General features: G+C 37.5%; 1 protein-coding gene and 1 pseudogene across 5 annotated transcripts in view; one reads left to right on the top strand and one right to left on the bottom strand.

Annotated features, from left to right (window-relative positions):
- PRKD3 (protein kinase D3) overlaps positions 1-13,721 on the top strand; it is a 78,355-nt gene that overhangs the window by 17,911 nt on the left and 46,723 nt on the right. The window lies entirely within an intron of this gene.
- LOC113224917 lies at positions 6,670-7,307 on the bottom strand (annotated as a pseudogene). Its single transcript, XR_003309550.2, has one exon. The product of XR_003309550.2 is annotated as a transcription factor BTF3 pseudogene (transcript).

The following is a 13,721-nucleotide window of genomic DNA, read 5'->3' as shown; positions in this document are numbered from 1 at the left end:
CAAATGATATGAGAGTATGTTTTACAAAAAGATTAAATTAATAAACAAGCATGCAGGAAGATGTTAAAAACAGTTTTAAAATATAGTTTAGGTATTGTGTTAAGTTGGGGAAGAATGAAATTGGCATTTCCAGTGTAGGGGAGAGTATGGTAAAATTTCATGGAAATAGAGAACAATCAATGATTGAAGGCTTATAATTTAAAAACTAGATTAAATGTTAACAAGAATATCACAAAACATATACACTGAGGTTTTTGTCCCAAGAAAATATCTCTATCAGATCATTTATAGTTGAGCTTTGCTTAAAACTTGGATATGACCAAAAGTGTTCCGTCTTCGAATTTCATCCAATTTCATTATACATGCCAACGGTGGAATAGGGTGGAGTTTCTTTTATTGTTGTCGTTGTTGTTAGCATAGCCAAAACTTAGCTTCCTTTTTTCACAGCTTTGAAACCCTTACAACATTTATGATACATTGATTGATGCTGTCTTATTCATCTTTTATCCTCAGAGATGTCTTACATTTAGTAGACATTTGGTAAAGAACACGTACCTGCTCTTCTAAAAACATACTGGAAATACAGTTTTAGTGATGAGATGATTTATAGTTATTAGAGCTGAAAAGAGATAGAAATGAGCAGATAAGCATCAGTATTCTTTCCCATCTTGTTTCATGTATCCAGTGCCTTAGTCGTGCCCAAGCTGATCCCACCAGCTTAGATTGTCAGATAATTAGTTTGTAGAGCTTGTTTTTCCTGGGATTGTGCAAAAGTCCAGGGGTTATTCTAGAATGCTCTGAAATTTTTGAAGTTATTTATTTCCTGAGGACACCAATGAATTTTTTCCTTATTCTACATAAGAATGTGGATTAGGACTTTGGACTGTTCTACTGGCAAATATTATAGTCTCAGTATTTGATTTTAATATATAAGATCAAGTTAAATAGTTTTCAACTGACGAGATTTTGACCCCCCGGGGACATTTGGCAATGTCTGGAGACGTTTTTGGATGTCACAACTGGAGCAGGGGGGCTTCCAGCATCTAGTGGATAGAAGGCAAGGAAGTTGCTATGATGCACATCGAGAGCCCCATACAACAAAGCATTATCTGGCCCCAAATGTTAATAATGCTGAGGTTGAAAACCCCTATGTTAAACTGATGGAGTAATAGCATTTCTGAAGTTTGGAGAAATCTACAATGTCTCTGTCTTTTAGTACTATTGTAGAGGCTTAGTAAAATAGGGAATATGACTGTCTCCTGGATTAAAATCTTACAAATGTGAATTGCAGCTTGAGGTCTTAAACAGGATTTCTAATTTTGCCTGGGCATTTTTGTTTTTGTTTTTTGAGACAGGATCTTGCTCTGTCACCCAGGCTGGGGTGCAGTGGCATGATCACGGCTCACTGCAGCATTGACCTGGGCTCAGTTGATCTTCCCACCTCACCCTCCCTAAGTAGCTGGACCACAGACTCTGGCCACCACGATTGGCTAATTTTTTTTATTTTTTGTAGAGATGGGGTTTCACCATGTTGCCCAGGCTGGTTTCGAACTCGCGGACTCAAGCGATCCTTCCACCTTGGCTTCCCAGAGTGCTGGGATTACATGTGTGAGCCACCACACCCAACTCATTTTTGTTTAACAGTGCATAGTTTTTATTGTGAGTATGGATATAGTTAATGTGAATTTTTAACCTATATATATATAAAGTTCCTATATGTTCGTATTGTTTTATAAAGCAAAATTAACAACAAACAGGATCTCTGCCTTCTAGAGGTTTATAAGCTTAAGGGAATGTGTTTTTACTGATTAAACCCGAAGAACTAATGGGACTGGGAATTAGGAGAATGCAGAAGGCAGACAAATCTGAGTAGCAGGTAGAACTGGAATTGAGCCAAACAGAAATTTCCTGATCACATCACAGCTGGGAGGCCACTTACCATGATTACAAGGGAGAAAATTGATACTGAGGGAGTAGGCCAGAAGCCTTGCCCATCTTATAGTGATTGTTCATGCTTGGATTTTCAACCTTGAAACTACATTAACTCTGTTACTGGTGTAATAGGTTTAAAAAAAAAAAAATCCAAGGAAGAGATAACAAGAGTATATTATGCCATAGCAGAGTTTTGGAATCAAGGAGAGACACCTGGGTTGTAGTTGCTATTCTGCTACTGATGATAGGCCCTTTTCAAGTTACTTCTGACCCTCGGTTTTCTCAGGTGTGAAACTCGTGTCATAAAGTCCACCTCCATAGAAGAAGAATGGTGGTTAAATGTAAAGCCCCAGTAGTATCTGGCACATACTTAGTGCTCAAAAGTAATTAATACTCAGGATTTCAAAATCTGTTTAGATATGGAAAAATCACTGGTTTTGTAGTGGTCTTGAAGTCCCAAAGCCTCCCATTAGGTAGCCTGTCAACATACCTACGTTGCTTTGCTCTTGCCTTTTGATTTTAGCATTTAACATATTAAAAAAACTATAAAAAATAGATAAAGTGTTTATCTCATTAAAGGGTGTGGATTACTTGTTTTAAGAGTTTTGAGGAAATTAAGAGTCTGTAGCAAGTGCTTTGCACAATTTCTGATGCATATTGACTGCACTCAATAGTGCTTCTCTACCTTGCTTTCGTATTGCTAAGAAGCTTGGAAGATACCACTATAATGCTCCTGCTACTGTGTTAATTTGTTGAATGAACATAGTAGATATAATTGGAGTGAGAAAGGAATTGGCAGACAGCAATTCATTTTAAGTTATAATGCTGTTTACAGAAATTGGAATTATTCTTATAAAAGCAGGTTGTCTGCTTTTAGCTGATTTAAAACATTTGGTTTTAGTTTTGACAATTTACGTGACACTAGACCTGAAGGTTGTTTGCTTATGTAGACTAATTTAGGAGTTATTTTGGTCTGTTCTTTAACTGCATTGTCTCTGTAGATACGGATTGGGTATAATTTTCAGGTTATGCCAAAGTAGACTGAAAGCCCCAGCTGTATCTTTTGTTGTCAAAAAAAAAACCCAGTTGTCATTCTGTGTGTGTGTTTTTTTTTCTATCCATTCTTTCTACTATAGCTGTGTTGCAGCTGTATTCTACCCCTACTCTTTATTCTACCCCTACTTTTTTTGTCTGGGCAAAATCAATGTCAGGCAGCCATTACTAATCTGAAGGCTCAAACTGAAAGAAGAAAAATTTTTTAAATTCCACTATTCATCATGAGACCTTGGCTAGAATAGAAGGTCCTAGATCTTTAATTCGGAAAGTTTGAATTAAAGATAATCAGAACTAACAACAAAACAAGAAAAAATGAAAATGAAAAAAGATTGCTTTGGTTGGTATCAGAAAGGCAGGTGTTAAATGAAGCAACTCGTCTGGTATTTTTTTTTTTTTTCTTTTTTTTTTGAGACGGAGTTTTGCTCTTTCACCCAGGCTGGAGTGCAGTGATGCAATTGCAGCTCGCTGTAACCTCCACCTCCCAGGTTCAAGTGATTCTCCTGCCCCAACCTCCCAAGTAGCTGGGATTACAGGCACCCGCCACCACACCTAGCTCATTTTTTGTATCTTTATTAGAGACGGGGTTTCAGCATGTTGGCCAGGCTGGTCTCAAACTCCTGTCCTCAGGTGATTCCACCTGCTGCAGCCTCCCAAAGTGCTGGGATTACAGGCGTGAGCCACCATGCCTGGCCTCTTATGATATTTCATATCCAAAAAATTCTGGGTTGAGGTTAATGATGAAAGTTAATAAATTCAAGTCCATGTTGAGTAAGTTTCTGATTGACTCATCTGTAGTCCTTACGTCTGTATTTAGAAACAGAATCATTGAGCTGCTTCTCTCCGATTAAATATTTTCCTAAAATTGATGTTAATATTAGATTTGTTTCTGTGTAATTTATTAGTGCTAAATTAGTTGCTTAATAGTCAACACTTTTTTTTTTTCTTCTCCCGTAAGTACCTGTTAAGTACAAAGTGTTTGGGGATTCAGGAGGAACCTGAAAAGAGAATATCCTTTTCCTCATGGAGCTTATTTACTATGATTGAGTTTATGTTTAAAAAGACTTGTGAAGATTTATTTGGTATCAAATTTTAAAATGATGTTGCTATTCAGTGTCTCAGACGCATTTGAAGAAACTTGTGATGCTGATTTTTAAAATGATGTTGGTATTCAATGTCTCAAATGCATTCGAAGAAACTTGGGATGCTGATAATCTATATCTTGACCTGAGTGGTGGTTATGTGGGGTGTGTGTATGCTTATAAAGCTATCAAGTTTCTAATTAAGATTAGTGTACTTATTATATATCAAGTACACTTTAAAAGTAAATGTATGTTAAACTTCAATTGTTTCCCATTGCATTTAGAATAAAACCTTCATTCTTCTTTTTAAAAAAGTACATACTGGCTGGGCGCAGCAGTTCACACCTGTAATCTCGGTGAAGTAGGATTTTTTCTCGACCTCTTCATCCGACTTGGGACGGATTGTCCTGTTTACTCAGTCGCCACATTCCACCTCCTTTGGGAGGGAACATGTGAGCAAACGAGTGCAGGATCTGGCTAGTCGCCTTGAGCGATGGCAGGAGCAGACTTTGTGCAGGCCCCACAGCGGCACCCAGGTAGGGGTGCCTGCAAACCCCCCCAGAGGCCCCAGAAGATATAATAGTCTCTTAGCTCTGCCGTCTGTGGACAGCAGTGTGTTACCACCTCAGTGGGCCCCTTGCCTCATCGTGTGGGGTGGCTGCCCTCCGCCAGCAAGGGGAAAGGGCCTATATGACAGCCCTTTTTTTGAGTACCGGCACTTGTTGGGTCTCCAGCGCTTGTCTGGCATCTAAGAACAATGAGGTTCCCCAGACACTTGAAGGATGGTGAAGGCTGTGAGCGATGGGAAATGGCACTCAGCAGAGTAGGACACGGAAGAAGGGACGGGACAGGCAGGTAATCTTCCCCTGAGGTTCAACGGCTCTTCCCCGTAGTCAGGCCATCTCTCCCAAGTCCAGCTGTCCCACCAATGTCAAGTCACGGTGACTCTCCAGTCAAGCTGCTTCTCTCTCTCTACTCGCTGAGTCTGGGGTCTTTATAGGCACAGGACGGGGGTTGGGCCAGGGGGCAGGCTGTAGGTAGTTTTGGAAAAGGCAACATTCAGTTGGTAAAAAGACATTCAGAAAGAACCAGTCAGGGCCGAGCGCGGTGGCTCAAGCCTGTAATCCCAGCACTTTGGGAGGCCGAGATGGGTGGATCACGAGGTCAGCGGATCGAGACCATCCTGGCTAACACGGTGAAACCCCGTCTCTACTAAAAAATACAAAAACTAGCTGGGCGAGGTGGCGGGCGCCTGTAGTCCCAGCTACTCAGGAGTCTGAGGCAGGAGAATGGCGTAAACTCCGGAGGTGGAGCTTGCAGTGAGCCGACATCCAGCCACTGCACTCCAGCCCAGGCGACAGAGCGAGACTCCATCTCAAAAAAATAAAAAAAAGAACCAGTCAGGAAAGAGCAGGCAAACAGAGATAGAAGTTCTCACTTTGGGCCACCGGTTTCAGGCTTTTCATCTTGAAGGTGGGGTTTCATCAGGACCCACCCCTATCTGCCTAGTATTTCTCTGCCTTGTGTCTCTTATCATCAGCACTTTGGGAGGCTTGAGGCAGAATGATTGCTTGAGTCCAGGAGGTGGAGACCAGCCTGGGCAATATGGTAAGACCGCGTCTCTAAAAAAAAAAATTTTAAAGGGTATAGTGATAAATTATTCATTCAGATAATGTGAAATTCTGAAGCCATTGTTAAAGTGCAAAAATTATGTTTGACCAAGTGAAATAACTTGGAAGCTTCCTACCTTGCCAAAATTTTACTGACATTTTAACGACATGAACTTGAAATGGTTCACCTTAAATTACTTTCAAAATAAGTGTTGCTTAAAATAATTTTGTTTGCAACTGTTGGAAACTTTTACTTAAAAATGTTAAGTTAATGCTGTAAAAAGTAACATCTAAAATGGTTACAGAAAGATAAGATTATTTTTTAAAATTATTGAAGTAATCTTTAATGCAAAAGCAAAGAATCTGAAGTGAGCAGAGTGCATGAGGGTGGAAATTTAGTAACTGTCATGAAATACTGTTACATTCCCGTATGGGCTGGGAAAATACTTCATTTTGCACAGTCAAGAGGGGTCATTGGCACAGTTTGTAGTAAGCAAATCCAGAAAATCTGGAGGGATGGGGGAGCAGTTGGAAAGAGGCCAAATTCAAGGCCTATTTTGCTTCTACCATGCTGTTTCTTTAGCTGTTTCTTTAATTTCCTCTTTCTTTTAATCAAGGATGAGGTAGGCTAGGTAAGGAATTATGGACTTGTCTAGTTTTCAAAAGGTTGCCAACTACTTCTACATTTCCCAGCCTCTCTATTCTCTTGACTATTTTAATTCCTAAAGCAGGATTTCTCAGCTTCAGCACTATTGACATTTTGGGTGGGCTAATTCTTGTGGAGGCTGCCCTGTGTGTTCTACAGTGCTCTACCCACTGAATGCTAGTAGCTCAAGTTGTGAAAACCAAAAATGTCTCAGGACATTGTCATATAGCTTCTGGGGGCAAAATCATCCCAGCTGAGGATCATTGCCCTAGAGGACTAAATTAAATAATAGCCAGTGACAATTACTGACAATTACTTAAACATGTCATCACCTCTGCTGCTTTTCTTTTTTTTTTTTTTTTTTTTTTTTTTACTAGGCAAAGAACTTTATTAACCTTTGTTTCAAACTTGATTCCCAGGCTTCTTCGGCTTAATTAGCTGCAAAGAATGAATTGTGTATAAGCAAAAACTGAAAAGAGCTGCAGTGTCCAAGGGGCTTGGGCTTAAAAATATTAGAGATCTAGATTTTATCAGATCCATAAAAATTTCTTAAAAAGCAGTCATAATATAAAATAGCAGCTCCCAGTAACTTCTTCAAGTTTTATCTTCAGAAGTTGACTCAATTCAGTTTGCCTCATTCTTGGAAGCCTCATCAAAATTCTCCACAAGATCTGGAACTTCATCATCGTCATCCTCTCCAGTAGCAAGTGGTGCTTTTCCATCCACAGATTGTTTGGGCAGAGCTTCGGCCAGTCTCCTTAAACTAGTCAGACTATCTGCGCCAAGCTGGTTTAAGATGCTGGGTAGCATTTCTGTCAGCTGCTTCGTCTCAGCATGGCCTGTAATGGTGAAAGTGTTCGCTGCCAGAGATGCCTGAACTTTAGGGTTGTTAAAGTGGATCACTGTTCCTTGGTTTGTAAACATATTCACCTCTTCAATACCGGAGATATTGTTTACCCCTAACTTCTTTAAGGAGAACTGAGTTTGAGGTTGCAGTGAGCCGTGATCAAGCCACTACATTGTGGGCGACAGAGGGAGACCCCCACTCAAAAAATGTAATCAAGAATTGGTTTTAATTAGTTTGCCAAAATATTTTCTCCTTTTCAAATTATACAACTGAAAGAAAAAAAAAATGCTCTTCTCCTTTGTTCTTTGTTCTCCTGAAGTCTGATTTAGAACAAGAAGCTATTATCTTAAAAGCTCTCTTAGGTTTCACTGGTGTCAAATCATTTTGAGAAATTCAACATACATACTTTGGAATATAAAGTATTTTTGTTTATGGTTTTTGATATGTTGTTCAGGACTTATTAAGGTCTCCACATAATGAAAATCATTCTGAGGAATAATTGGATTTAGAGTTTTAAAGATGATCAATCCATTAAAAATAAGCAAAGATATGAATTCCTAATTTACAGAAAAGGAAATACAGATTCACTTAAGCATATGAAAAATGTTCAACTTCTTGTAATAAAAGAAATACAAGTTAAAACTACAAAAATATGCCGGGCGCGGTGGCTCAAGCCTGTAATCCTAGCACTTTGGGAGGCCAAGACGGGCGGATCACGAGGTCAGGAGATCGAGACCATCCTGGCTAACGCGGTGAAACCCTGTCTCTACTAAAAATACAAAAAACTAGCCGGGCGTGGTGGCAGGCGCCTGTAGTCCCAGCTACTCGGGAGGCTGAGGCAGGAGAATGGCGTAAACCTAGGAAATCTGGCCACTGCACTCCAGTCCGGGCGACAGAGCAAGACTCCGTCTCAAAAGAAAAAAAAAGAAAACTACAAAAATACCATTTTTCATCTAAAGTCAACAAGTTTGATAACACACTATAAAAACATGGCAAAACAAGTACATACTCAGTATATTACTCGCAGAAGTATAAATTGGTTTGACCTCCATAAAGAGCAATTTGGCAGTATCTACAAATTTCAAATATGTGCTTTCTTTGAGCCAGCAAATCTCCTAGAAAGTTCTCTCATATTCATACTCAAAAAGTGGGAAAAGATATGTACATAGGATTACTCATTGGGTATTGCGCATACTCACAAGAGTTTGTAATAACTAAGGTGTATTTAGCTTATCAGGAGTTCTAATCTCTTTTATTTCTGTTTTTCTGGATAAATAATAATTGTGCCTATTTATGAGGTACATGTGATATTTTGATACAAGCATACAATGCATAATGATCAAATGAGGGTAATTGGGATATCTATCACCTTAAATATTTATCATTTCTTTGTGTTAGGAACATTCCAGTTCTACTCTTCTAGTTATTTTGAAATATACAATAAATTGTTGTTAACTATAGTCTCCCTATCATGCTACCAAACACTAGATCTTATTTTTTCTATCTAACTGTAGTTTTATAGTCATTAACCAACCCCTTTATTCACCCCAGCCACTACCCTTCAGAGCCTCTGGTCGTCTTCATTCTATTCTCTGTCTCCACGAGGTCAAATTTTTTTTAATTTTTCACATACGAGTGAGAACATGCAATACTTGTCTTTCTGTGCCTGGCTTATTTCACCAACCGAAATGTTGTTCCTCACTTCTATCCATGTTGTTGCAAATTATAGGATTTCATTATTTTCATGACTGAATAATATTCCACCGTGTATGTGTATCACGTTTTCTGTATCCATTTATCCATTGATGGACACTTAGGTTGATTCCCTATTGTGGCTATTGTGAATTTTGCTGCGGTAACCATGGAAGTGCAGGTATCTTTCTGATATTTTTATTTCTTTTCTTTTGGGTAGATACCTACCAGCGAGATTGCTGGATCCTATGGTAGTTTTATTTTTAGCAACCTCCATACTGTTTTTCATAGTGACTGTACTAATTTACATTTCCACCAATAGTGTATGAGTATTCCCCTTTTTTGCATCCTCACTAATGTCTTTAATTTTTTGTCTTTTTCATAAAAGCCATTTTGAGATGAGGTGATATCTCATTGTGGTTTTGATTTGCATTTCTCTGATGATTAGTGAATGTTGAGTATTTTTTCATATACCAATTTGGCATTTGTATGTCTTCTTTTGAGAAATGTATTATTTAGATCTTTTGCTTATTTTTTAATTGGATTTTCTTTTTTTGTTGTTGAGTCATTTGAGCTCCTTATATATTCTGGTTATTAACCACTTGTCAGTTGAATAGTTTGCAAATACTTTCTCCCATTGTGTAGGTTGTCGCTTCACTTGTTAATTATTTCCTTGCAGAAGCTTGTGTGTGTGTGTGTGTGTGTGTGTTTGTGTTTTAGTAGAGATGGGGTTTCACCATGTTGACCAGGCTGGTCTTGAACTCCTGAGCTCAGGCAATCCACCGCCTCGGCCTCCCAGAGTGCTAGGATTACCAGTGAGCCACTGTGCCCAACTTTTTAGCTTGATGTGATCACCTTTGTCCATTTTTGTTTTGCCTAGCTGTGCTTTTCAGGTCTTACTCAAGGAATCTTTGCCCAGACTAATGTCCTGGAGTGTTTACCCATTGTTTTCTTCTAGAATATAAGGATGGTTCAGCATACACAAATCATTAAACATGATATGTCACATCAACAGAATGAAGACCAAAACCCATATGGTCATCTCAATAGATGCCAAAAAAAAAATTCAGTAAAAATCAACACAATGAAAACTTCGTAATAAAAACTGTCAACAAACTGGGTATAGAAGGAACATACATCAAGACAGTAAAGGCCATATATGACAAACGTGCAGCTGGTATACTGAATGCGGAAAAACTGAAAGCCTTTCCTCTAAGATCTGAAACAAGACAAGGATGCCCACTTTCACAACTTTGATTCAACATAATACTGGAATTCTTAACTAGAGCAATTAGACAAGAGAAAGAAATAGACGGTATCCAGATTGGAAAGGAAGACGTCAAATTATCTTTTTTTGCAGATGATATGATCTTATATTTAGAAAAACCTAAAGACTCTGACAAAAAACCATTAGAACTGATAAATGAATTAAGTAAAGATGTAGGATACAAAATCAACATACAGAAATCAGTAGCATTTCTGTATGCCAACAGTGAACAATCTGAAATAGAAACCATGAAAATTATCCCATTTACCATAGCTATAAATAAAATACCTAGGAATAAGCTTAACCAAAGAAGTGAAAGATCTCTACAATGAAAAGTGTAAAACATTGATGAAAAAAATTGAAAAGGACACTAAGTTCTTTGTATATATATATTAACGTATTATGATAATTTTATGAAGTAGGCACTATTTTACAGATTGGAAAACTGAGGTTAAGTAACTTGGTTAAGATTATATACTTAGATGGGTGATTATTTTAACAAAGGCAGTTTGGCATTAGTTTTATTGCTTACCCCATAACCCATTAGTAGGGACTGGTAAAAGAAAACTATACATCTGTTAAAAAAAAAAAAAAAAGAATAAGAACTTTTTTAATGGAATGATGTCTAAAATATATTGCTAAGCGAAAAAAAAGCAAGCTGCAGAACAGTGTTTATAGCGTGCTGCCATTTGTGTAAAATGAAGGAAAGGTATATTCATGTTTATTTGATATATAAAATATTTTCGGAAGGATTCTGAGAAAACTGGCAATACTGCTGACTACGGGACAGTTAATGAGGCAGCTAGGGCGTAGGTGTGCCTTCTACTCTTTTTTGCCTTTTGAACTTTGAATAATTGCCTATTCAAAAATAAATAAAGTTGTATTTTAAAAGAGTATATATTGTATCTGAAAGTATAAAGTAAATATCCATGAGTCTCTATTGATATATATGTAAATGATTGGATGAATAAATAAGTGGGGGAAAATAGATAAATCTCCTATTTAGAAGAATTTCAAATAATTTGTGTAGATACTCCACCTTCAAGGAAAGGAAGCAGACAAACCATTCCACTTCTTAAGTGCTCTGCTCATAGTGACTTACTTCCAAAGAGTATGTATAGAAAAGGGTGGGGGGAAAGTAGCTTTGCAGTGGAGAATCCTGACAAATACTGCCTCAACCAACATCAGCAGTGATGTCATGTTGATAGTAGGTGCCCTTGGTAGAATGCAGTGAGAATGGCACTTTACCTCTGTGGTCTGCCTCCCCAAAACCCATCACCCCGGTAATAATGAAAAGAACATCAGACAAAATCCAGTAGAGAGGCATCCGGCAATATACCTGACCAGTACTACTCAAAACAGCCAGGATTGTCAAAATCCAGCAAAGTCTGAGAAACTAACACAGCCCAAAAGGGGCCTATGGGGACATAACAGTTAAAGGTGATATGGTATGGATGGGATTCTTAAACAGAAAAAGGATATTAGGTAAAAACTAAGGAAATCTGAATAAAGTATGAGCCTTAGTTAATGATAGTGTATGGCTATTGGGTTATTAATTGTAATAAATATAACATGTAACTAATGTAAAATGTTAACAATAGGGGAAACTGGGTATGGGGTAGTATACAGGAACTCTGTACTATTGTCTACATTTTCTATAAATTTTAAAGTATTTTTAAAAGTAGATTTTTAAAGAGTGTATATAATATATACATTGAATAGTATTTTTAAAGTAAATTTAAAATTCAGGTGTTCACCGCCTATTCCCCAGGAGCTTAACCATAAACCTGAAGTGATAGCCTAAGCATCCTTTGTTTTAAGCTCCACAGGTGGTTCTGACGTGTGGCCAGAAATAAGACATTGTTTAGAGATCCACTCCTGCTTGAAAACCCATTTTCTGAATTTTTCAAAATCAGGAACAGTAAATCCTTGTATATTCAATTCATTAACAGTTTGGTTTTTGTTTGTTCTGTATAATTCTTCATAATGAATGTGTGCTCATGGTGTATTTCTTTTTAGGTGTATATCTTTAATATACACATGTCTCAAGACTTCTCATGTTTTTATTTTGGACTCTTACATAATTTCTAAATACCCTGCCAAACATACCTATAAATCATAGTCACGAATAGCAGAAATCTTTTTCACAGGCTGGTTATTATAATCTGTCTGTTGTATAGATGAGTATAGTATGAAAACATGTTGAAATAACTTTATTCTTTATCATTACCAACAGCTTTCTAGCCTCTAATATACATATGTCTATTTTAAATATTTTGTAATATCTCACTGTAATTTCTTTATATGCTTTTAAGTCTCTTAATACCAACTTCATGTTGATATTATTTTTCATTAGGCCATGTGTTTATTAAGAAGGTTATATTTATTTTTTCCAATCATACATTAATTATTTTAATGTTGTTTTCCTTCTCTTGGTGTGTTTATTATTTAGGTCTTCAGTTACCGTTATTCAGGACTTCTGGTTTAGTCAGAACAATATTGATGAGCCATATGATTTATCAAAGATAGTTTCCGGAGAGAAATTCCCTTGTCTTTTTCCATTTACTTGCTATAGTTTCTGGAGAGAAATGTCCTTGTCTCTTTCCATTTACTTGCTATATAATTCAGACTGATACTTTTCTGACTGATAGTGTCACCCTTTCTTCAGCATCTTGCTCTCTGGTCTCTTCCTGTTCCTGTTCCTCTACACAGTGCTGTCAGCATTATCTTTATAAATCACAGATTTAATCATGTTCCTGCCTCGCTCTGAAACCCTATGTCTCTTCTCCCTCTTAGGTATACCTTAGTAATATAAACCACTGGTGTTTATGGATCACAGTGCTGAGACTTTTACAGCCATCAAGTAATTTAATTTTGATAAGAACCTTATAAAGCCAGCCTATAACTCCTATTATCCTCCATTTTATAAACAAGTAACTGATTTAGAGAAGTTAAGCAACCTTTCTAAGCACCTTAGAAAAGGTGCTATAGGTGCTATAGTTAGTAGGTGGCAAAGTTTGAACATAGTAACAGGTTTCTCTGTTAGTGTAGCGCCAGTGGGGTTCCCTGTGCTTTTCTGCCCTCTTTATACCCAACTTTCCCCCATCTCATTCTTTAGTCTCAAGGCTCCACTTACCTTCTTCCATTTACTTTGTAACTTCTCATTGATGACACTTACACTTTCAACCTATGGCAACTCTGCTTCTCTTTTTTTGTTCTGCTCAAATATCATACTGAATCCCTCTACTCCACCTTCCCAGTTAACATTTTTTATTCCTCCTCCTTCTATAATTTTTTAATTTTAATTTTGTTATTTGCCTTATACTACATGTATTTGTGTTTGTTTCTTTCTTCCTACTAGATTGTAAGTTCCTGGAAGATAAGGACTGTTCTGTCTTTACAAACCGTGGGGCCAGTATCTTGCACTTACCAGACATACAATAAGTCTGCCTTTTTGAAATCAGTTTTATTTATACAAATAGTAGAGTGAGTTTGTTTGTGACGGAGTCTCATTCTGTCACCCAGGCTGGAGTGCAGTTGTGCAGTCTTGGCTCACAGCAACCTCCCATCTCCCAGATTCAAGTGATTCTCT

The sequence above is a fragment of the Piliocolobus tephrosceles genome, chromosome 15 (assembly GCF_002776525.5).
Source record: "Piliocolobus tephrosceles isolate RC106 chromosome 15, ASM277652v3, whole genome shotgun sequence".
In the NCBI taxonomy this organism is placed as follows: Eukaryota; Metazoa; Chordata; class Mammalia; order Primates; family Cercopithecidae; genus Piliocolobus; species Piliocolobus tephrosceles.
The sequence above is the reverse complement of the archived record's forward strand: the minus strand, read 5'-3'. Positions and strand labels throughout refer to the sequence as shown.